The sequence below is a fragment of the Schistocerca serialis genome, chromosome 2 (genome assembly GCF_023864345.2).
Source record: "Schistocerca serialis cubense isolate TAMUIC-IGC-003099 chromosome 2, iqSchSeri2.2, whole genome shotgun sequence".
In the NCBI taxonomy this organism is placed as follows: domain Eukaryota; kingdom Metazoa; phylum Arthropoda; class Insecta; order Orthoptera; family Acrididae; genus Schistocerca; species Schistocerca serialis.
The window spans coordinates 184,376,775-184,402,259 of record NC_064639.1 but is presented as its reverse complement, the minus strand read 5'-3'; positions in this window follow the sequence as shown (position 1 = coordinate 184,402,259).

The window sequence follows — 25,485 nt, the reverse complement described above, 5'->3', positions numbered from 1 at the left end:
TGCCGTAAATATTTCAGTAAAGAAGGTAGGTCACCTTGACGTAATGCACTGTAAGCACCCAGCTGCGCGACAGTCACCTGGTAAAAAGCCATTAGTGTGTGCCTTTCAGAGGCACAGGTGGAGAAAAAAAAGAGGCCATTATCCTCGCTATTGACATTCTTTTGTAGAAAGCATCGCAAATACGACACACTCAGTACTTGGAAACATATTGTACTTTGTGCTACTTACTGAAATGCTTATGAACCGATGGGAAATATTCTTACATCTGCACACCTGATTATGACAAGTGTCTTTCTACGAGAGTTGAGAGAATTTCTACTAACTTATGAAATGACACATGACTACTGAATGATGTTTTTATACTTTGGTTTAGATAGTTGCTTATTTCATTTTATACCTGCTTTCCAGCTGTGTTACAGCATTGGTTTTATAAAATAAAATTAAATGCATTTGCTAATGTGAAAACTTTCTGTCAACAGATCAATTAAATAATAATTTTATGATCCACATTCTTCAAAAAAGTAGCACTTGGAAAGGAAAGAACAATAAGAAGGGACTAATAACAGTAACTGCATACACAATTTTCTTTTCACGTACTTGGTAATTTCTTTTGTAGAATAAGTTGTGGTGCACCATTTAATTACATAGACATTAAGATGTGAATAGACATTTCCCTTATCTGCATTGTTGTCTTTAGTGTACTATTTTTTCTGCTTGAGCTTTTTCATGTTTAGGTATAAGTTATTGTATTTGCTGCTGCTGTTTGCCAGGCATAGTGCTACTGAATTTCACTTTGTATTACCCTGTTAAGCCAGTTTTACTACTGATTTATTTTCTTGTTGCTGCACATTGGCTCATATTAGTTGTAATATTCCATTTCCTTTGCTAATTTAGATATACTGCTGCTTGATTTGCCAATTTCATTTTTTTGGCATTTGGTGTTAATTGTTTTGTGCTGCTGCATTGCCGCATCCTTTAGTTTAGCATCTGAACTCAGTAGATTTAAGTTAGCTTAAGAGGGGGTAGGCTATATAAGAAAATGAGTTGTGATGAATTGAATGAAATGCATTGAGAAGCTATAAGAAAAAGGTTTGGCCAAAAAAGGATTTTGAAAGAGAATATGAACAAAAATTAGGGTTTAGGGTCAAAAGGTTTAGGTAGGATTTTCTTGGAAATAAATGATGAGGTAAGATAATGGAAAATTAATAATGAGGTAGGAAATATGTGAACATATAAATACAGAAAGCATGCTTGGATAGGATTTTTTTGGTGGAAACAAATGTTGAAATAAGACGAAAGATCTATGGAATGAAGTTTTGGGTTGGACTACAGTACCAAATGTTACACTGTAAACAAACCCTGTCCTTTCCTCCTGTCTTATTCTGCTATGTGTTAGTGCACTCTTGTGTATTTGTGTTTTTCCTGTCTTTATGTGTTTAGCTAATACGATTTATGTTGTAGAATTTTTCTAGTACTAAGCTACATTCACTATGATGAGGAATACTGTTATCCTCAAATATAATTTGCATTAATAATATGTTATTTTCTTTGTAAAGATGTTTATAGACATTATTAATTCTGTTTTGTTTTAACGCTCATGTGTGAAGTTGATGTTTCAAAAGTTATTCTGATTTTTTATGTATGTAGTTATGTGATAATTCTTGTAACACTGATGTATATGTCTATTTCTATTCTTTTGTAAAGGCTGTATTACTACAAATGTTATCTGTACTACTATGTTCTTTAATGCTGTATTTTGTACCTTTGTAACTGTATTCTTATGTTTTAAATTTATAATTGTATAGACACCAGTTCTTCAAATTAAGTTACATTTCAGTGCACACGTTTCTGTTGGTCATAGTAATGCACAATATGTGAGAAGTTGGGACTGTTAGTGTTTGCACGTGTGTTAATAATTCAGCAAGTGACTGGATAACAGCATTGCTGGTTCTAAGGACGTTTCAAAAAATTTTTTTGTGAGTGCACAAATGGTGGTTCATGGACTTGCTATATTGCCCACAAGACTCCTCGATGGTGATTGTGCACCTGCACAGTCGCAACGGATGGCTGCTAGCCATCTCTACAAGGACTACAGTGGGTCTCACCTTTGATGACTCACCAATACCATTATTTCTACAAGAACTGCAGTGGGTCTGCACCTCTGGTGGCCCACCAATACCGTAATCTCTACCAGGACTACAGTGGGTCTGCTCTTTGACGACATACCTACCAATATTCTTCAAAACTTCGACTGACTCTCCTGTGGGTTTGCTCTGTTGTGGCCCATTACCTGTCTGCATGTCAAGAGTCAGCACTGTCTTTCTGTTGGAAGGACAACACTACTTCTTCAAGACTGCATGGAAATCCACTACTTCCATGTGCATTTTCTTTTCCTAATGAGACTTTATGAAAAAAACTGTAATTACTACTGTGATGAATGATCAGGACTGTCTTTACGGACTGAAAAAAAAATTTAGCTTTTGACCAACATTGTATCAATAAGTGTGCGCATTTGATTTCTTTGTTATTGTAATTATGAAAAAATTTTTCAAATCTGTATTGGCCACTGCCCAAAACAATTTGTAAAATTTTTTTGTGGAGACCATGGGGGCTATGTATGTAGGCTGTTTAGGTATTTTTATTGGTAACGCCACGTGGCGCTCTATATGAAAATTACTGACTGTGCTGTGTGCAGTGTGAGGCTGGTCAGCATTGTTGCAATAGTCGCTATTGTAGTGTTGGGCTGTTGGCTGTTAACAGCACGTAGCGTTGCGCAGTTGGAGGTGAGCCGCCAGCAGTGGTGGATGTGGGGAAGTGAGATGGCGGATTTTTGAGAGCGAATGATCTGGACGTGTGTCCATCAGAAACAGTACATTTGTAAGAATGGATGTCATGAACTGCTATATACAGTATATTATGACTTTTGAACACTATTAAGGTAAATACATTGTTTGTTCTCTATCAAAATCTCTCATTTGCTAACTATGCCTATCAGTATTTAGTGCCTTCTGTAGTTTGAATCTTTTGTTTAGCTGGCAGTAGTGGCGCTCGCTGTATTGCAGTAGTTCGAGTAACGAAGATTTTTGTAAGGTAAGTGATTTGTGAAAGGTATAGGTTAATGTTAGTCAGGGCCATTCTTTTGTAGGGATTATTGAAAGTCAGATTGCGTTGCGCTAAAAAATATTGTGTGTCAGTTTAGTGTTGATCAGAATAGGTAAAGAGCGAAATGTCTGAGTACGTTCAGTTTTGCTCAGCTGTTTGAAAATCAAATAATGTAAGAGATTTATCAGCACAGTAATTCAATAATTTTTCTAAGGGGACGTTTCACTAGTAGACATCTCTTGGCCAGGAATGCCATTTATGCCAGTGCTAGTCTGCTTTTGATGTCCTGCTTCCTCCATCTATCATTGGCTATTTTCTGACTAGGTAGCAGAATTTCTTAATTTCATCTACTTCATGAACATCAAACTTGATGTAACGTTTCTCATAGTTCTCATGTCTGCTACTTCTCATTACTTTCACCTTTCTTTGATTTACTCTCAATTCGTTTTCTGTACTCATTTGACTTGTAAGGTGGCAGAATAAGTGAAGGCCAGATGCGCACCTTACATGAGAGCTTCATACATCACAACGGGAAGGCGAATATTACACCTAACTTAATTTGACGGTAATAAGCAAATTTGTCTATCAGTATGTAATGCAAAAAGAGATGACACTCCATTGATGGAAATTAACACACCGTTCCTATAATGCATGTTTGAGTGGAACGTGAAACAAGCAGCGAGAGGCGGTTTAGTTTGGAATTGAGAGGGACGAGGGCAGAGGAAAGGCCGCACTACAGGGGGTACCACGGAAACGACGTAAAGAGGTGTCCCAGGCTGAAAGTCAACGACTGAGAAGCTGACTCAGATGGGAGAGCGAGTATAATGGCGCATCTGAGGGAGGACAGGAAAGAAAGCTTTTAGAAAACTGCGTTTCGGAATTCCAAATGGATACGAAACAAGGCCAGTGACGCATTTTCGATCACATGTCCAGGAAGTTGTACACAAGTGAGAGAGACAATGTACGCATTTAGGCGTCTGGAATGGGCACAAAACGTCCGATTGGCGGAAACGCGTTAGGAAGGAGAAAAGAGCCAAAGTTTTGACGCAGTTTAATGGTAGAGATCCTTCGATTGGTAGAGAGTTTCCACAAAATAAGGGGAACAATCCTACTGGTCGAAAAAAACCGTGACGTGAAGAACGAAAGAACCCAGGTGGGGAGACAGTTCGGCTATGAGTAAGACAAGACGGTAATATTCGTGGACTCTTCTCTGAACTGGCGTTAAGTGCAGAATGGAGCGTATGAAGCTCTGTATGACACAGAGGAGTCATTTGTGTGAACACTGTGTTCACAGTGGCTGACATCCAGCTAGAAATTAGCTGTAGCATCGTTTAGTTCCAACTGTGGGGAAACGAACCAGCCAATTAAATAATTGTTCTTTCGAGAACTGAGAGGGCATTATAATATGCATGGTGCTCCAACCATGTGCGTGTATATCGCCACATTCCAAGAATAGGGATGAGTACATGGTCTTTGCCTTAACGAGAAACATAGGGAAAGTTTCTGCCGGAAAATTCAGCAAAGGTGTAATTGTGTTGTATTGTATTGTATGTTAACCGGGGGCCTAGAAACGACGGAGAGGCTCCGTCCCCGCCGCAGCCGCAGTGGTCCACAACCCCACGACGACTACCACAGTCCTCTTCACCCCTCCGCCGCCCCACACCGAATCCACGGTTATAAAGGTGTAATTAGTTTTATAGGAATTTCAGCGGAAGAGAGCAGCCTAGCAGACGACAGCTCATCACAGCTTACGGTAAATACCGAATGCAGAGGCGTAAACGTGTTGGTTCGCCACCTTGCGTCCACTGTCAACTCGAGCGGCATTGGGTAACCTTTTGCTCAATTTGTCACATAACTAACCATCCACCATAGACTTGATTGTCATCCTAAAAATAGTACCGAACTTAGAACCGGAATCGGACGATTATCGTAGAACTGACCAACATCATAATGGAAAAAAAAACATTAATCGGGAGTTAATGAACTCGACTTGTAAACTACTGGACCGATCATCCTGTAGCTTATACCGGTCGAATAGTGATTTAACGACGAATTTAAATCTGTTATCGAAAGTGCAGATTAAATTTTGTTAGGGAACTCTTTCAGAGGACTGGACTGGTTGCTACTTTGCCTCAACATGTTCTGTGTCTGGGTAGCTAAATATATCAGTGCTGCAAGACTGAATTGGCAGCAGAATCACATATTGGTTTCAGACCAACGACTTGCGTCTGCACTAAGTTCAAAAACTCAGTCGAAAACATTACTATGTCTTCCGCTCATCGGCTCGAAGAGGGATTTGGCTGCAGAGACACTCGGCTGACGAGATGCTGAGAAGTAATTTGGCGGAGAAGGCCGCTTGCAAAGAGGTGTAGCGGAGATGCATTCTAGCGGAGAAGTGATTTTGTACCGACTGTCTCCTAAAAGGAAAACCCGTATTTTCGAGTTGTTCGTTCATCACATAATTTCGATTGGCTGAACAATGGATATTCGGAGTACCAACTAGTAAGAAAGATGCCTTAAAAGAAGCTGGTCCCTTTCCCTGACTCTTGCTTCAAATGGTTAACTAGTAACATGCTCCTTTACACTTGGTCTGCAATACTGCGTCCCCGCCGGCCGAAGTGGCGCAGTCTGCTTTCCGCAGCGCTGCGGCGAGGACGTCTTGTTTACGTCCCGTCCGCGCGGTCGCGAGTGCCCGTAGTTGTTTACTACTTCGTCGCCGCTAGTTTAGAGTCCATCACTACCGACGCAACATGGCACATTCATACAGACAAACCACCATCAAGATCAGTTTTCAAACCGATCATGCACGACCGCGAGCTTTTGAAGTGGAACGTTTTCTACGTGACGACGTTAAAATTGACCCGCGAGACATAATTGGTATCCATCTCTCTATCACGAGCAGTGTTGTCTACGTCAAGCTAGTAAGTGACGAGGTGTGCAACAGAATCGTGAGCGCACATGCGAACGATCTTAAATTCAAACATTCTGATGGCCATATTGGGGCGGTCTCTATCGATCACGCGGGGCTTGGCCTCCGTACGATACGCGTCTTCGAACTCCCTTTCGAAGTACCACCGGACGTAGTCACCGCGGCTTTCCAGCCCTACGGCAGAGTGATCAGCCATATGGCCGAAAAATGGACCACCTTTGCAACGTACCCCGTTCTTAACGGAGTACGACAGATTAAAATTGAACTGACCAAACATGTTCCGTCATATCTTGTCATCGGCGGATGTAGGGCGATCACTATGTATGACGGTCAGCCACGCACTTGTTCTGGTTGTGGCCAAGAAGGGCACGTCCGGTCGGATTGTCTCCGACGACGGCTTACTCAAATCCCGACAGGTGAATCTATGACTCCTCCTACGGTGACGACCCTTCCTCTCAATTACGCCGAAGTTACACGGGCAGCAACTCTTTCCGATGCTGCCGACAGTAGTCCGATAGCCGCCCCCGATGGAGAGACCAAAATGGCTTCTGCAGTACAGGATCCGGCCTCTACAACGGCGCCCCCACCTGAAGATAATCACCGATCGACCTTGCAAGAAGGCGTGGATGCCAGAATGGACATTGACCCACGGGTTGTGCCGACAGCGGCTTTTCTTCCAGACACCGGAGCAGCTGACGAAATCCACCCACATTCAGATACTGAAACACACGTCCGTAAACAGCGTTCCCCGCGAAAACACAAGAGACGGCGGCGTGCTCCATCGGACGAGTGTTTGCAGCGATCGTCTGACATGGACTATGGAAATTCCGACGACGGTACCGGCGGTACAGAGGCCGCTGTAACTTCAAACTCAACAGATCGCCGTGGTGACGGCTTCAGCCCCTCAGACCCCACAGCACAGCAGGATCACAAGCAGACATCCGCTGCCGATTCCCAGCCAGCAGAGCCGATGGAGTCGGCGCCGAGTGCCGCAGCAGCCACTAACAGCCACCAACAGCCGATGGTGTTTCACGGCGACTGGGCGGACGACTGTGAGGAACACTCCTTGCCCATCGTGTCGGACGACACGGGGGGAAATTTACCCCACCAGTGTTGATCCTTTCCCGCCGTCAGTTACAGTGACGAGACAGCCTTACCAGGGTATTGATGGCCAACACGGATGCTGTGGATAGACCTCAAACTTATCGCGTTGCAACTATAAACATTAACACTATACGGACGCGCGCTAAGTTATTCTTGCTTCAGGATATGTTGAACTCTGCTTCCATCGACATAGCCCTTCTCCAGGAAGTGTACGTCGACGACTTCCCAGGCATGTACGGTTACGATGCTTGCGTCTCTCCAGCTTCCCCAACAGGCAGCGGTGTCGCTGTACTTCTTCGGGAAGGGATAATGGCGGACGATATCCTGTTTCTGCCTGGGGCAAGAGGAATGGCACTCACAGTACTGGGGGTCCGCCTTATCAATATCTACGCACCTTCCGGGACGGACAAACGTCGCGAACGTTCACGATTCTTTGCGGAAGACGTCGCCCCGCTCTTCCAAGGCCGCCACGACCATCTGGTGTTTGGAGGTGACTACAATTGCGTACTGGCGCCCAGAGATCAACTCCCACGACATAATCCGTGCCCGGAACTCGGGACGCTAATTCGAGACCTGCAGATGGTGGACACTTGGGAACATCTTCACGGCCACCGACCGGGATTCACGCACTTCACAAGTCACTCTTCCAGTCGTATCGATCGGATTTATGTCTCACGCTCTCTCGCCGCTGGAACACAGGATGCGGAACTGTGGCCTGCAGCATTCTCGGACCACTCAGCTTACATTTGTGCCGTCACCCTGCGGCGGCAACAAGTGTGGAGAAGCCGCAGCCCGTGGAAATTAAACATCGCTCACCTGTCGTACCCGTATTGCCGCCAAGCCGTTGAGGATACGTGGCATTCGTGTGAAAATCGCCTCCGTGCATATCCCACAACGATCCGCTGGTGGTTGGACTGCGCCAAACCGGCACTGAGGCGAACGTTGATAACCTACGGTCGTGACCACGCTACCTGGCGAAGACATACACTCGACTTTTACTTCCGGGTCCTGCGCGACTGCGATGCTATGGCGCCGTCTCCGGAACGACAAACGGCGGTCCACCGTGCTAAGGCTCAGATCCTCGCTCATATGCGACGCCACCTAGAGGGGGTAGTCATCCGCTCGAGGACGCAGGATCGGATACCGAGCGAACGCCCGTCAATGTTCCACGTCCTTCGTGAACGTAAACGACGCCAACGAGCGCTGATACGCTTCATCGACACGGAGGACGGTCATCGCCTCACCACGCAACAAGACATAAACACAGCGTTCTACAATTATTATTCCCAACTCTATTCCGCTCAGACCCCTGATCCGACAGCACTGGAGGACGTCTCTCAGACGATTTACGGCACCGTCACCCCGGCAATGGAAGCGGCCTTGATGGAAGAAATTACAGAAGAAGAAGTGATCGACGCCTTTCGAAAAGGTGCTGTCAACAAGTCTCCGGGTCCTGATGGCCTCCCCTTGGAATTTTACCGGACTTTTCAATGTTTATTAGCCTCCCGATGGACGGACATCTGTCGCGAACTCCTATCCCCGGACGTGCCGCTCCCTGCGGCCCTTGTGGAAGGAATGATTATTCCTATTCACAAACCGTCCGGTGGCTCACGACTGCAGGACTACCGCCCGTTGACGCTACTGAACTGCGACTTTAAGATCTTTTCTCGACTGTTGGCGGCGCGGATACGCCAGACACTACGAAATGTTATCTCACCCGATCAAACGTCATTAGGAGGCGACAATAATATTCAAACAGCACTCAGTGAATATCGTGACTTGATCTCACTGGCGAGGGCATGTCGTCTGAAGGGTGCACTGGCGGCAATCGATTTTAGTCAAGCTTTCGACCGAGTGGACCACAACTATTTGGAAGCGGTCCTCCAACATATGCGGAACCCACAGCCATTCGTCACTGTCGTCATGCGACTCCTCCGTGGCGCGACGTCCAAGGTGATCGTCAACGGCCGACCTTCGCAGCCCCTCACCATTTCTCGATCGATACGCCAAGGGTGCCTTCTGTCCACTTTACTTTACGCTGTGGCCATGGAACCTCTCCTCTGCGGCCTGCGCCAACGACTAACGGGTATGACGTTACGAGGCCACACTTTCCGGTGTAAAGCGTACGCTGACGACCTGGTGATTGTCATCCGCCACGGTGACGACACCGCTAGCGCACTAAATTGGATAACGAAATATGGCATGGCCGCTGGTAGTCGTATCAACGTCGCAAAATCGGTGGCGATGAACATCGGGGTCGGATTGTCTGAGAACAGTGTCACCCCCTTACAGCTCAGAGATAGTTTGAAATGTCTCGGCATTGACTTTACAGACGATATACGACGGACCGCTGCTCACAACTTTCGACGGCTTTTACGGAATGTTCGGACTGGAATTGCCAACAACCGCCTACGAGCCCTGGACATCGTCCAACGGACCCAGTATGTTAACTCACATTTAGCGTCACGCATTCCGCACATCGCCCAGATATTACCTATACCGGTGATGTTAGCACGCCGTATACATGCGGCTTTTGGGTCCTTCGTGAGTTCAGGAATGCTTTTCAAGATCAAATATGAGACTCTCACCCTTCCTCCGGATCGGGGAGGGCTTGGCCTTTGTCACGTTTATGACAGAGCGGTCGCCCTATTTGTGAGCGCATTAGTCAAACTACGGCACCGCCGTCCGGACAGTCTGACCAGTTTGTTAATAGAAGAACTAGCACCGCCCTCCCTGTTGCCGCCTGTGCCGATACACCACGTCCCCTCCTCGCTCTTCTACATCGGTGTCTTTTACCTCGAACTCAGTTACGTTCGACTTGCGTTACCAGCGACTCAACTGGCGACGGCAAAGACGGTTTATAGGATCCTACAACGTGGACGACCCGATAACGTCGTGGAGAGTAAGCACCCGAACGTCAACTGGCGAGTAGTGTGGAGGACAATTCACCACGTAACACTGGACACTGACGTCACGTCGATGTGGTATATCACTGTCAACGGTAAGCAGGTGACCAGATCAAGGCTACATGCGATCCACATGGTGGACTCACCCACGTGCACGTACTGTGGCGTTCAAGACGACGATGAACACCGTCTTAGCTGTGGCGAGTCTACGGCAGTGTGGCACTTAGTGAGGCAAATGTCAGCATACTTCCTTCGGGTAACGCCGAATCATATCGACCCCAAGACTATCTTATTCCCGGATGAAACGTATTACCCACGCACTAAAACTAATGCAATGACGTGGCTTCGTGGACATGCAGTGCATTACTTGTTTCAAGACGGCACTAAGGGCACTTTAGAATTTTGGAACTATCTGCAGGAACGACATTGCAAGATCCTCCGTAACCCTAAGTATCGACAATATTTTTCCAATTTTTTGTGGAGTGCGTTCCACGACCCTCCACGTAGCTGGAACATCACGGGTAAGAGAAGCTAAAATTACAATACGATGATAGAACACTACACGGTACGACGTGGGATCTACTTTCATCATTACGAGAAGTCATACCTGGATGATACAGCAGATGGAGAGTTTCGTTGTGAACCCTCACACTCTGTAGCAGTATTTGCCCCATTTCCTCTTTTTGTCCCCGGTGCGAAAAGGTCTTCGCAGTTTTAGTTTCCCCATCCGGTGCAAGATGTAGCACTGGTTAATGGTGGTATGGATTCCACCCTTCAGTTTTGTTTCATGGTTTCCTTCGCCCCGCACTTTGTTCTCTTTCTTTATGCCTTTTTCTACAACTATTAGCATGGTTTTAGTTATGTGCGTCCCCAACTCGACGCAAAGAGTGCACTTACTAGTTTTCAGTTCCTTACTGTTAAAAAAAAAAAAAAAAAAAAAAAAAAAAAAAAAAAAAAAAAAAAAAAAAAAAAGTGGCCGTGCGGTTAAAGGGGCTGCAGTCTGGAACCGCAAGACCGCTACGGTCGCAGGTTCGAATCCTGCCTCGGGCATGGATGTTTGTGACGTCCTTAGGTTAGTTAGGTTTAACTAGTTCTAAGTTCTAGGGGACTAATGACTTCAGCAGTTGAGTCCCATAGTGCTCAGAGCCATTTGAACCATTTTTGAACTCTGTTTAGTGTCTCTATCTGTGGCCAATGAGGTTGGACCTCGGTTATACAGTCGAGTTTTTCTCACTAAGTGTAAATTATTAATGTTAGGTAATCCTGGCGGTTCTTACATCCTGAACTATTGCTGTCGCTTTTGCTCTGCTGTCGAATCTGATGAGAACAACCCTATCACAGAACTGTTTACAATTTTACTTTTCTATTCATAGCGACTATTACTCCCGTTATACGATTGTCTGCTGCTGTTGATATTATCCTGTATTCGTCTGACTAGAAGTCCTTAGCTTATTTCTATTTCACTTCACTGATACCCACTATATCTGGACTGACAACTGGCATTTCGCTTTTCAAAGCGTTTATGTTTTATACTACCTTCAAATTTCTCACATTCCCTTCTCCTACTCGTAGACTTTTTACTCTTTCGTTACTTATTCCATCTTTTTGCCATGGTCACACGCCCTTCGCAGTCCCCTCCCGAAAATGAGAGACACGTCTGAAATATTTTGCCAGTGGAGAAATCATTATGACACTTTTTGAATTACAGGCCACCTGTGCTGTGCAGAAATATAATGTGTCTTTACTGCACTGGTTTCCATTGCCTTGTATATCCTCATGCCGTCAATCATACTAGTTGTTCCCTCATTTTTATAGCAGTTACCCAGCCCAAGGGCAAGAGGGGGCTCTGAAAATTTATGTGCTCCTACTCCTAATTCGACACAACCATTGACAGAACGAGAGCAACTTATTTTGCCGGAAATCTTCAGCCGCCATTTCTGATAAGTTTTATTCATAATCTGAGCAGCAACTGAATTCGAACTCGATACACAATACGTTTGACTGTTAGTAGAAGGCGCTAACCCCTTTTTTTCTTAATTTTGTTCGCCATTGATCTCGTCGTTTGTCTGGACGAATGCCACGTGGTACTCCTTCAAGTTGATCGTTGAATATTTCTTTGTTACAGAGGGCAGGCGGCTGAGCGACCGTGCCGGCTGACTAGACCCAGAGTACAGTTATTACGGCCGGTAAATACGGGATCCCGACGTTGCTGCAGCAGTTGCAGAACGCACTAGCGGCAGCCGAAGGCCATCGCACCAGCGAAACGCCGTGATATTCTCCAATGGTTGTAAACAATGCCCAGTAACGCACGGCTTACCGCTTTCTACCGCGTCGATCCCGCACCTTCTGGTTTTATCTTTACCGCTAATTTTTACCATACGATTTCTCAACTGAGCTGTGGTAATAGCAGTCCTAATTTGTTATAAATTGCTATCGTTTGAGCTCTTTGGCAATTGGAACATCTTTAATTGCATTTACGACATCTGTTACCACGTAACTATCACTGAGATAATAACTTCAGACGAAGATATGTGAGGGTGGGATAGTGACAATATTAACGAGCGTTAGCTCTGCTGTCACGCGATATTAATAAAACGTTATGGCAGTTGACGAGTGTGGTCCCGTTTCTTTTACACGCTTAGTTCTGTTGACTAGTAGTGCAGCTCATTCTGCGTGCAAGGCGGTTAGTACAAATTCACCCAAATTTCAGATGAGCGTATAAGTCTGCAGAGAAACCTTAAGTGATTTCACGCCTCCATATAAACCAATCCCTTTGTGCCAGGGGCACATGAGGTAATTACCACCAATAATTATGTGTTGGTTGGCTTGGCTTCTTCTGTCATAGCTAAATTTCTGCCCTTTGGAACTTTACTATGGCTATTACTTTATGTAGTATCGTGCGCCAGTTGAGGCCCTCAATTCTTTGCGGGTTGTCTGTTACATTCGTTGTTGATGTGAGGCTGTGAACCTATTTCGCTGTATATTGCACTTATTATTTGCAAATTGGCAACAGTACAGTCTTTTTGAGGTTAACAATTGCAGCTGTAGCTTTTCGTACTGTCGGAGGACGTTATGCAAGATGTCAATATCTCTTGAACTTACTATGTAACCACCGAAGTCATCTGCGTATGCTGTGCATGTGAGCCGCTCATTTCCTATCGAAATTCCTTGGTACTCGCGGAGTGTGGTAAGCAGGAGAGAATGTAAAGCTATTACATATAACATCACAGATAAACGGAACTCGTGACATAGCATTGCCAAAAATATTCTGAATTTCATTCGTGAACTTGTTACAAAAGCCCAGTTTAATCAAGAGTTTTTCCAGACATTTAGAATTAATCCTACCCAAAACGTTTTTGAAATCTACCAATAAAATTCATGCGTTCTCTGACACGTCGGTTTCCGCATAGAAAATAAAATCTCGTATGTCTCTGTTCGGAACCAGACGCATTTGATTTGGACTAATCATTTTTTTCTTTTTTCCCTTAATCTCGCAGGGAAGCACTGGCCGATTAATTTGTTGTCATCGTTTAGTAATGTGATCGAACGAAGATACTTTAAATTTGGCGCTTCTTTAGTTTCTGGTAAGAATGTGATGCCGACTCTTAAAAATTCTTTCGATATCCGACTCCGTTGCGAATTTCGTTAGCTATATCTAGTACATCTTACCCTAAAATAATGAACTGTTTCACATAAAATTCAATCCTAACTTCTCCAATTCCTGGAAATTTTACTTTATAACTCATTTTAATTTTTTCCCCAATGTCGCCTAGAGCGGAAATTTTACTAAAGTGCGTCCGATAGTTTCTTGTAACCACTTGGTGTGTTTCCTGAAGAAATCTGTTTATCACTCATGGGCTGACGTATTCTTTGAATAGGGCTTTAAAATGGATGGAGATCTCGGTTTTGATTTCATTCTCATCGGCAGTTTTCTGGTCGCTAAGTCTTTCTATTCTCCTGTAAAGCAGCAGTGGCCTCCTTCTCGTTCCGTGACTAAGTGGTCGATTGAAACAGGATCTACTGCGTTGTCACCTTCTTGTTGACTGCTTACAGGAGAACCTTCAGTTTTCTTTCGAAAGTCACATTGTAGTTCTGTATTAACTTCTCTCATCTTCTGTAGTAAGTCTGGCTGAACAGTTATTTACTAAGCAGATATATTTGATAGAATTGGGAGGTTAATTTGAGCCAATAGGTTTTCTTGCCACTAGAGTTCCGTAATAAATTTCGAAGACCAGGCCTGGCTTAAGTTTAGCCATCAATCCAACGTGCCTCTAGCATGACACCGCTTTTTGGGTATCCCTTGCCACGTGTGTAACAAATCTTATGTAAGCACGTTAAGCCTTTAAATATCTTTCTCATGGCGGAAATATTTTGTCGCGAATTTCCGTGACAGATATAGCTGCAATGGTAGGAGAATATCACCGGTTTTGTATGAGTTTTAACTGTTTGAGCTAGGACCTGAAGATGACATGTATATCCTATCAAATATGATATTTTTATTAATATAAATAAAAACAAGTAAACTCTGTTATGTCAGTCTTCAAAGTTCGCCAAGAGTCTTCAGGATGGTAGCTGTCAAGCGGTGTTTTAATTTCATTATTCTTGTTTGGAATCAGTTTCTGATCATCATTACTAATGAGATAGCTAAAATCCCCACCTACAACAAGTTTATTTCTGTTAATCATCTTGTTGTTCAAACTCTTTCCTGGCCCCTGTTAATAAGGAAATATGGTTCACTTTGAGCAAACACAATTGATCTTGATTCAGTATCTGAACATGTTTCCGAGAAGTTTCTCCATCTTCACCGCATTCATTTATTCTTTGTTATTAGTAGATAAAGAATTACTGACAGAAATATTAACAGGAAAAATATATGTGCCCCTTACTATTACATATTGACGTTCATGTGGCAGTCTGATATTTGGAGCATGCCTGTAATTACTGCCAACAGGTATGTCTTCTCCAATTAACAACGGTTTATAAGTGTTTTGTTAAGTACTTTGCCAAATTTTAGGCCTGAAATTAAATTATCTATAGCTTTTCATAACGATTTTCCTTTTTCTCTTTTCTTTTTTTATAGCAGTATTGTCATTATATTGTGTTGTGTAGTAAACAAAGATTCGCTATTTTACTCACGAGCTAACGTTTCTTAGGTTACATTAGTAGTTTTCGAAATACGTGTTGGAGCATTTGCTGATTGTGAGCCGGCCGATGTGGCCGAGCGGTTCTAGGCGCTTCAGACTGGAACCGCGCGACCGCTACGGTCGCAGGTTCGAATCCTGCCTCGGGCACGGATGTGTGTGATGTCCTTAGGTTAATTAGGTTTAAGTAGTTCTAAGTTCTAGGGGACTGATGACCTCAGATGTTAAGTCTCATAGTGCTCAGAGCTATTTTTTAGCTGATTGTGAAGGGGCTTTGTGAAATGAAAAATAGGGAAGGGGAGAGGGGGTGGGGGGCAACTTGGGCTGACAATGTGTGTCAATGTGTGTATTTTCTTTTTGCAGAAGTCGCATTTTCGTGCTTGTGCAGAGTAGCTGAATGGAGTTTGCTAACACTCACTATTATACTCTGAGTCTGCAGTTCACTTTTACCGCCATCTTGTTCTGTGTATTCCAGAATTTTATGGTGACATGGGGCTTTGTGTGTGTGTGTGTGTGTGTGTGTGTGTGTGTGTGTATGTGTGTGTGTGTGTGTGTGTGTGTGTGTGTGTGTGAGAGAGAGAGAGAGAGAGAGAGAGAGAGAGAGAGAGAGAGAGAGAGTGTCTTGATCATCTGATAGTTCTCTTAGAGTTGAGAATAGGGCACCATTGGATAGTGCTATGTATTCATTCATCACTTCTTTTCCATCCACTGTGGCTTTTTATTTGTGATAATTTTTTTGTTTATAAGTTTATGTGGTGGACTGTCCCTGCATTTAAGAATTTTTAAATCTGTGTTTATGTCTGGTGTTACGTGTTTCTTGTCCATTAGATGATCAGCAAATGTAGAATTGCTGCTGTTATTATTAATCATAAGACACTGCAGGGGGAGACTCTTACACTGCTACTTAACCATCGTAAAGCTGACTACTTCAAATTGCATTCAAAGTCAGTATACATAGGTTATGCATTAGTTAATTAAAATTATTAGATCTGCAATGGTATGTTACATGTCAGTTTAAGTACTAAGTGTACTGTTTTACACCATATTACAGTCTTAAACTTTATGAGGGTTTAGCAATTTAGGATTAAGTGGCTTACTGTTTTCAGTGTATCTGATATTGAAATTTCTGCTTGTTTGTCTAACGTAAATTGAGTTGCAATATAGACACGTGAGTTAATAGATCGCAGATGTGTTGTGTTTATATGTGTTATTGCTAGCAGCCCTCAGTTGCTTTTGTGTAGAGTTGTATGTTTTGCAGGTAATTTTTAGCCCTTCTTTTTTCAATGTATTGACTATCCTGTGAGCTGCTTTGTTGTTGGTGGTGAGTGTGACCCATTTGTTTGTTATTGTGGATGCATCTTTTTCAGATGTATTGTGCATTATTGTGTTCTCTATGTCTATGTTCTGTGTGTCTGTGGCTGAATGTTGCTGTAGATCTGTTTGCTGCAGTATGTTGGATGTGTTTTTCATTTTTGTGTCAATTTTTTGTCTGAGTATGCTGTCATGTTCGTTTTGTATCCACTTTCAACAGCGGTTTGTTTATTTGTCGCTCATTTTTTCCCTCATCTAGGGCAGTTTTATTCAATCTGTGTAGCATGTGTCGGAAACCAGCATCTTGAGAGGAATGGAATGGTTCGATTTATGATGTATGATTGTGCTGGTGCTTGTGGGTTTTCTGAATATAGGGAATTGGTGTTCGTTAGTGTTTCCGTACATTTGGGTGTCTAAGAAATGTAGCTTTTTATCCTGTACTTTTTCGGAGCTGTATTGTGAACTGTGTTCATACCGTTGTGGAGTTGTATATGGGTTAGTGTTTCTTCTATAAGGCATATGATGTCACATGCATAACGATACCAGTACATTTTTCTTTAATGTTTGTGTTTCACTACTGTTTCAAAGATTTTGTTCTCAGTGTGATTTAAGATGTTGACTAGGAGCCCAGTGATTGGTAATCCCATGATGAGCCAATCTTGTTGTGAGTAGAAGTGGCTGTCAAATATGAAATAGTTTTGTTGTGTGATTAACTGTAGAATATTTGTTATTTATTTCTTGTGGGGTTTGGGAATTTTTTTTTTGTTCCACTTTTCATTGATAATGTTGATGGCTTCTGTGGTGGGGAAACTGGTGTACGTGGATGAGATGTCAAATGATGTGAATGTGACTGTTGCCAGTATTTTGATGTGTTTGATGTTTTCTTTAAGCCAGTGTTGAGTATACATCTGTTGTTTGTGTATACATAATGTTTCTGTAAGTACACACTAGGTCGCATGTAGCGCACTTCCAAAATTTATGAGTGGACATATTGGCATATAATATTTGGGGAGCTTTGGCAGGCTGTTTATTGAGGGTGCCTTGGGATTCTTTCGTTTTAGCCATTGCATTTTTTGTTTGGTGAATACATGTGAGATGCTTTTTAGAAGTATCTGTGTATCTTTCAGATATCTTTGTGCTGGGTCACTGATTAGTTTTATAGCATTGTTCTCTTCTATAGAAGTTGTGGTTCTTTAAATCGATCTGTTTTACTTTTGACATGGTGTTGCTCTTCTCTGATCTTGTGAAGAGAACTCTGTTGCTTCTAAGTTTATTTATTATTTTTCTGGATGTTTTATCTTCATCACATATCACCTAGCCAGAGAAATGCACACATACTTAGAAAAACATTTTGTATGCACATGCAATGGAAGTACAGAAGTATATGCAACACTGAAGATCTTACAGAAAAGATAAATTACATCAACATTTCAACAACAGCCATCACTTCCAAACGCACCAATATCCCATCACAGAAACCATCACCATCATCAAACAAAAATTAGAGCAAGAAAAAGACATTTACAAAACCACATAAAATAAATAAGAAATATTGTAACATCAATCACTCAACAAAATCATTTCATATTTGACAGCCACTTCAGCTAATAACAGGATGGACTCCCAAAGGGATCATTAATCAGTGGACTCCTAACCAAAATCTTCTCAATTTACATTGAAAACAAAAAATCGAAATTATAGTTAATCCTAAGCAATACAGAACAAAATACAAGTATTGTTACATAGATGACATCATATGCGAGTTAGATGAAACACCCAAGCATATACAACTGCACAATGGTATAAACAGAGTTCACCTAAAGATAAAATTCAGCTCAAAAAAATAAGCTACATTTCTTGGACACAAAAATACATAAAAACAATAATCATCACTATTATTTCATATTCGGAAAAGCCAAACGAACCAGCACAACCATACATAAAAAATCGAACCATTGCATTACCCACAAGACGCTAGCTTCCAACACAAGCTACACAGACTGAATAACCCCTTGGGGGTCCACAACTCCTTTGTGGATTTGTGCGTGGCAAGCACAGGACCTGGAATTACTGCAGCTCTCTTTCATTTCCAGACTGCATACCTTCCTCTTCTACATCCTTCCCCATCCCCAATACTTCCCCTCTGCCCCTGACTCTTCCCTTCCTCTTCTCCCTCTCTTTGTGAGTATGTTCCGTGCCTACATCCGGAGACGGACAGTTGTAATTGTAAGACATACTTTCTCTTCTTTGATCTCTATGCTGGAAAGTCCCTGTCATCCATTTGTCCTTCTCTTTTCCTTGCTTCTTCTCCTTACCCTCTTCTCCGGTGTGGCGTTTGTGACCTCTCTTCTTTCCTTTTCTTTGTTCCTCCCTTTCTCTTCATTTCCTCCCTTTGCGTGTCTGAAGGCCGACCCACGCGTTCCCACGTGCAGCTGGTGAAGGGGGAACTCGTAGTTCCCTGCCCTGGATAGACAGGTAGGACACGTACGTACCCCCTGGTAGAGGCCAGGCCCAGGAAAGGGTGATTACCTGAGCTGGTACCTTCCGAACGTGCCGATTGGTCTCTCCGTCCATTTCTCGAGAGTGTGACCTGAGGTGTGGATAGTCACCTAAGGCGGGAGTGCCCTCAGTGAGGGCCCCCACGAGGAAGAAGCGCGCCGTTGGAGACGCCGGTAATCATGAAAGATACTTTCGCAATGGTTTCCTCTACGTCTACAACTCCTGCTCACAAGCGAAAGCTAGATGAGTCTCAGCTACAGACAATTCTTCCATCAGTACTAAAGTCCCTAGTTGTTTCTCAGTCTGACGAAGGTCAAGACATCTCCACAGTCAACCCTTTCAATATTCAGAGAGGTGTCGATGCCATTGCAGGTCCCGTAAAGTCTTGTTCCCGATTAGGAAGTGGCATCTTGTTGTTAGAAACAGTCAGTGCCCTCCAGCCACAAAAATTTCTGCAAACTACACTGCTACACACCTTCCCTGTCCGGGTGGAAGCACACCACACTTTAAATTCATCACAGGGATTGGTTTGTATACGCTCACTCGACGGATTGTCCAACGAGGACATTCCAAATTACCCGTCTGATGATGGCGTAACGGCTGTACATCGAGTAGTGAAAAGGGTTGACAAGGTCTTGGTACCGACCCGCACTCTCTTCCTGACGTTTGACAGAGTTCAACTTCCATCGAACATTAAAGTGGGATATGAGATAATTTCAGTTGGCCCTTACATCCCCAACCCTACACGTTGCTATCAGTGTCAGCGGTTTAATCATACCAGCCAGTCGTGTTCCAATGCGGCCAAATGCGTGTCATTTGTCAGGGATGCCCACGAGAGTGATTGTCCACCTCCATCCCCTCGTTGCATCAACTGTTTGGACGACCACGTTGCTTCCTGTAGAGATTGCCCTATTTTCAAAGATGAACGAATTATTCAGGAAATCCGAGTGAAGGAAAAGGTGTCTACATTTTCTGCTCGTAAGTTATTCGCCAGTCGGAAGCCCAAGTGCCCCCAGCGGGTAAATTTAGCACTCTCCTTGCATCTCCTCTGCCTACTAAGGAGGTAGCCACGCATACTTGCGATCTCATGGTCGTCAGATCGATCAGCCCGAAGATAGCCCGTTCAACGCCCTCACTATCACCTGCTCACTCTAAGGCTCAACCTTCATCTGCTCCTGCTAAATCACGGGCTCCAAATTCGCGCGTCCAAACGTCCAAAAAAGAGACTACTCGCGAAGACGTTTTACGCACTCTGACTTCACAACCATATAATCGTCCATCTCAACGTCCTGCTGCCGAAGTGGCTCATAAGAAACAAAGTTCCTCTCCCTCTCCGCCACGGCGTGTCTCATCTACAGCGCCAACCGGTGGTAACAGCCATCGGCCGTCTTCCGTGTTGCTGAGACGCACCGCTGGCGGTGGATCAACCGGCCGCTCGCTGGCGGCAGGAGACTGCTCCCGAACAACCTATGGATAAGGATCTTCTGCCTTTTGGTGAATGCCATTCCACGCTGTCTTCCGCCGGCTCTCAACGGTCGTTGAGTTGACAGCAACTGTGGTGATATTCTTCCCTTTTCTGTCCATCCTCTGTCACTTATCCATTGGAATATCCGCGGAACTCGGGCCAATTGAGATGAATTGTCCATCCTCTTACGATCCTACTCCCCAGTCGTTTTCTGACTTCAGGAGACAAAGCTACGTCCCCACGATCGCTTTGTTTTCCCCCATTTCCAATCAGTCCGGTTTGATCTCCCCTCTGTTGATGGCACTCCTGCACATGGGGGACTAATCATTCTTCTCCATAATACTGTCCTTTATCAACCAATCCCCTTAAACAGTTGTCCGCAGCTCGTGGTCGTGCGGTAGCGTTCGCACTTCCCACTCCCGGGTTCGATTCCCGGCGGGGTCATGGATTTTCTCTGCCTCGTGATGACTGGGTGTTGTTTGATGTCCTTAGGTTAGTTAGATTTAAGTAGTTCTAAGTTCTAGGGGACTGATGACCATAGCTGTTAAGTCCCATAGTGCTCAGAGCCATTTGAACCATTTGAACCTTAAACAGTTCCTTCCAGGCTGTCGCTGTCTGTCTTTCCTTTTCTGGACACACCTTCTCTCTTTGTACCGTACACATTCCCACACCGATGGCAAGAGCTGATCTCTTTCATCTCTTTGGTCAGGTCCCACCCCCCTATTTGCTGGTTGGGGACTTTAATGGCGACCACCCGCTTTGGGGATCTCCGCATCCTTGTCCGTGAGGCTCTCTATTGGCTTTCCTCTTCCACCAAGCGGATCTTGTTTGCCTCAACACTGGGGAACCTACATTTTTGTCTGCCTCCACATCAAATTTCTCTCATTTGGACCGTTCGGTCGGTACTGTTGAGCTATCTCGGCGCTTTGAATGGTTCGCTCTTGCTGTTGCACACTCTAACGACCATTTTCCTTTGACCATTGTCCTTTGATTACAGCCGCAACTGCCATCTATGAGACCAAGATGCTGGAAGTTTTCCCAAGCCAACTGGACACTTTTCTCCTCTCTAGCTACATTCGATGACCGTCACTTTCCTAACATCAACGATCAGGTCACTCATGTTACGGAAGTTATTCTTACAGCCGCGGAAAGTTCAATACCTTGTACCTCCCCTTCTTCCCGGTGCCCCCCCCCCCCCCAAGTTCCTTCGTGGAACGAGGCGTGACGTGACGCAATACGCTACCATCTTACGTTGGGCAACTGTATCCACTATAAGCACTTATGCCGTCGCATCATCCGCGATATCAAGAAGGCAAGATGGGACTTCTTTACCAGCTCCTTTAACACCTCCACTCCCTCATCGGTAGTTTGAAGTCGAACTCGACAGTTATCCGGCACGTCTAGTTTCTCCCCGATCTCTGGGCTCACTGTCGCGCATGATACCTTAGTAGATCCAGTCGCAATTTCTAACTCATTTGGTCAACACTTTGCTAAGATTTCGAGCTCTTCAAATTACCCACCAGCCATTCTCCCGAAGAAACGAGCAGTGGAAGTGCGCCCTCTTGCTTTCTGCTCTAAAAATAACGAAAGTTATAATACTGTTTTTTCTATGCGGGAACTCCAACATGCACTATCTTCCTCTCGCGTTTCTGCCCCAGGACCAGATGGCATCCACGTCCAAATGTTGCTGCATTTATCATACCGTAGACTGCGTTACCTCCTTCGCCTTTATAATCGAATTTGGACCGACGTTACCTTTCCCAGAAGATGGAGGGAAGCTATCGTCATTCCTGTTCCGAAACCTGGAAAGGACAAACATCTCCCCTCTAGCTATCGCCCCATATCTCTTACGAGTAGTGTATGTAAGGTTTTGGAGCGTATGGTGAGCTGGCGTTTAGCCTGGTGGCTGGTGTCCCGAAACATTTTAATACCTGCCCAATGCGGTTTCCGAAAGCATCGTTCATCAGTTGACCATTTGTTGCTCTTTCCACTTATATCATGAACAATTTTCTCAGGAAACGCCAAATGGTAGCAATATTTTTTGATTTGGAGGGAGCGTACGATACCTGTTGGAGGATGGGCATCCTCCGCACACTGTTGTCTTGGGGTTTTCGAGGTCGGCTACCCCTTTTTATTAGTGTATTTATGACAGAGCGCACATTTATGGTGCGGGTGAACACTACTCTCTCCCATACTTTCTCCCAAGAAAACGAAGTGCCCCAGGGCTCCGTGCTAAATGTTGTACTGTTTGCCTTTGCCATAAATACAATTATGGATTGTCTCCTTCCCGATGTCTTGGGCTCCCTCTTTGTCGACGATTTTGTGACATACTTCAGCTCTCAAAGGACCAGCCTTTTTGAACGACGTCAAGGATGTCTCGATCGTCACCAATAATGGAGCATCGAGACCGGCTTCCGATTTTTTTCTCCCCTTAAGACCGTCTGTGTAAATTTTTGGCGTCGTACGGAGTTTCCTTCGCCTTCCCTATATCTAGGCGCTGTCGACCTTCCGTTCGCGGACGTCGCTAAATTCTTGGGACGTATGTTTGACAGAAAACAGTGCTGGTCTTCCCACGCTTCATATCTTTCGGCTCGCTGTCTGGGATCCCTCAACACCCTCCATGTTCTGAGTGGTACCTCCTGAGGAGCGGACCGAGTGGTCCTCCTCCACCTATATCACCTCTTAGTGCACTCGAAATTGGACTATGGAAGCATAGTTTACTCCTCTGCACGGCCGTCTATTCTTCGGCGTCTCAACTGACCACAACCAAAAAATGGCTCTGAGCACTATTGGACTTAACATCTGAGGGCATCAGTCCCTTAGAACCTAGAACTACTTAAACCTCACTAACCTAAGGACATTACACACATCCATGTCCGAGGCAGGACCGTAGAAGTCGCGTGGTTCCGGACTCAAGCGCCTAGAACCGCTCAACCACAGCAGCCGGCTGTCCACAACCGTGGATTGCGTTTAGCGTCTGGAGCTTTTTACACTAGCCTAGTGCTGAGACTGCTGAACCTCCGCTGTCCAATCGGCGAGCTGTCCTCTCCTTCTCCGCCACAACGTGTCTCATCTACAGCGCTACCCGACGGTAACCGCCCTCGGCCGTCTTCCGTGTCGCCGATATCCACCGCTGGCCGTCGATCAACCAGCCGATCTCTGGCAGCAGGAGCTGCCCCCGAACAACCTATGGATCAGGATCTTCTGCCTTTGGGTGAAAGACATTCCAGGCTAGTAATCTGTCTTCCTTGCCAGCTCATCCAGCCCATGCCCATTTTTTCGACACCACCAGGAGTCTGCTTCCGTCAACTGCTACGTTCTCTTTCCTTTCACTGTCCTAAAACTTTCTTGAGAACTGGGGGTACGGCGCCACCTAGGCTTCCGCCACGGACCTGCCTGCTCCGTGATCTTTGTCAGCATCCCAAGGATAGTTTATCGTTTGGCATTTGCTGCTCAATGCACACAAATGCATGCCACATTTATTTAAACTGACTCCACAAAAACAACATTTGGTATTGGGAGTGCCTATATTGTTGGTGACACCCCTAATAGATTTCGGCTTCCCGACTAGTGTTCGGTTTTTACTGCGGAGCTTTACGCTGTTCTCGAGGCTGTCCAGTACGTCCGGCGCCATAAGCGGCTGTATTATATTATACGCTCGGATTTGCTCAGCTCTCTCCTCAACCTCCAATCTCTTTGTCCTGTCCACCGTCTGACCCACCGGATTCAGGACTGGATCCACTTGCTCCACTTGGGGGCGTCTCTGTGGCATTCCTCTGGATCCCAGGGCACTTTGGTATCCGAAGAAACGAGGCAGCCGATATAACGGCCAAGGCTGCAGCCTCTCTTCCTCGGGCCGCTGTTCGCATCGTTCCCTTTGCAGATCTACAGAGTGTTTTATGTCGTCGCGTTGCTCTTTTATGGCACGCACATTGATCTACACTTCCCGATAATAAATTACGGCGCTGGCCGCGGTGGTCTAGCGGTTCTAGGCGCGCAGTCCGGAACCGCGCGACTGCTACGGTCGCAGGTTCGAATCCTGCCTCGGGCATGGATGTGTGTGATGTCCTTAGGTTAGTTAGGTTTAAGTAGTTCTAAGTTCTAGGGGACTGATGACCACAGTAGTTAAGTCCCATAGTGCTCAGAGCCATTTGAACCAATAAATTACGGGATGTGAAACCCCTTCCCTGTGCTTGGACCTAGTCATCGGGAGGAGGTAATTTGAACAAGACTCTGAGTAAGGCATTGCCTTTTTAGCCATCGACATCTTTTGAGTGACGATCCTCCCCCGCTTCGTCCCACTGCTCTGAACCCTGGACGGCGAGACACCTTTTACTTCAGTGCCCCTATTTTAATCCGCTACGCGCCCGTTTACAGCTACTGCCTAATATATCTTCCCTTTTAGCAGATGACACGCGCTCAGCCGATCGCGTCCTCGAGTTTATCAATGTCAATGTGATGACGTAGGTCATTTGAAGCTCTTTTTTGGGGAAAAAACCCACCATTCAATGGTAGTTCTTAAACATATCCTTCTGTTTTTACCGGCCGGTGTGGCCGTGCGGTTATAGGCGCTTGAGTCCGGAACCGCTTGACCGCTAGGTCGTAGGTTCGAATCCTGTCTCGGGCATGGATGTGTGTGATGTCCTTAGGTTAGTTAGGTTTAAGTAGTTCTAATTTCTAGGGGACTGATGACTTCAGATGTTAAGTCCCATAGTGCTCAGAGCCATTTGAACCTTCTGTTTTAGTTTGCATCCTTTTGAGTTTCGCTCTCATTGCTGCTGATTTCGCACTCGGCTTTTACCCTTCCTTAAGCCACAGAACGGGCGCTTATGACCGTAGCAGTTTCGAGCCCTAAAACCATAACAAACGGAAAGAAACCAGATTGAATAAAACTCCATTCAGTAAGGAGAACTACAAAAATCAGCTACAAAAAATCAAAGAAATAGCTGTTGAAAATTGGTACAAAACAAACATGATAGACAATTTAAACAAAAATCAAAAAAGCACCCAACATAAAGCAGAAAACAG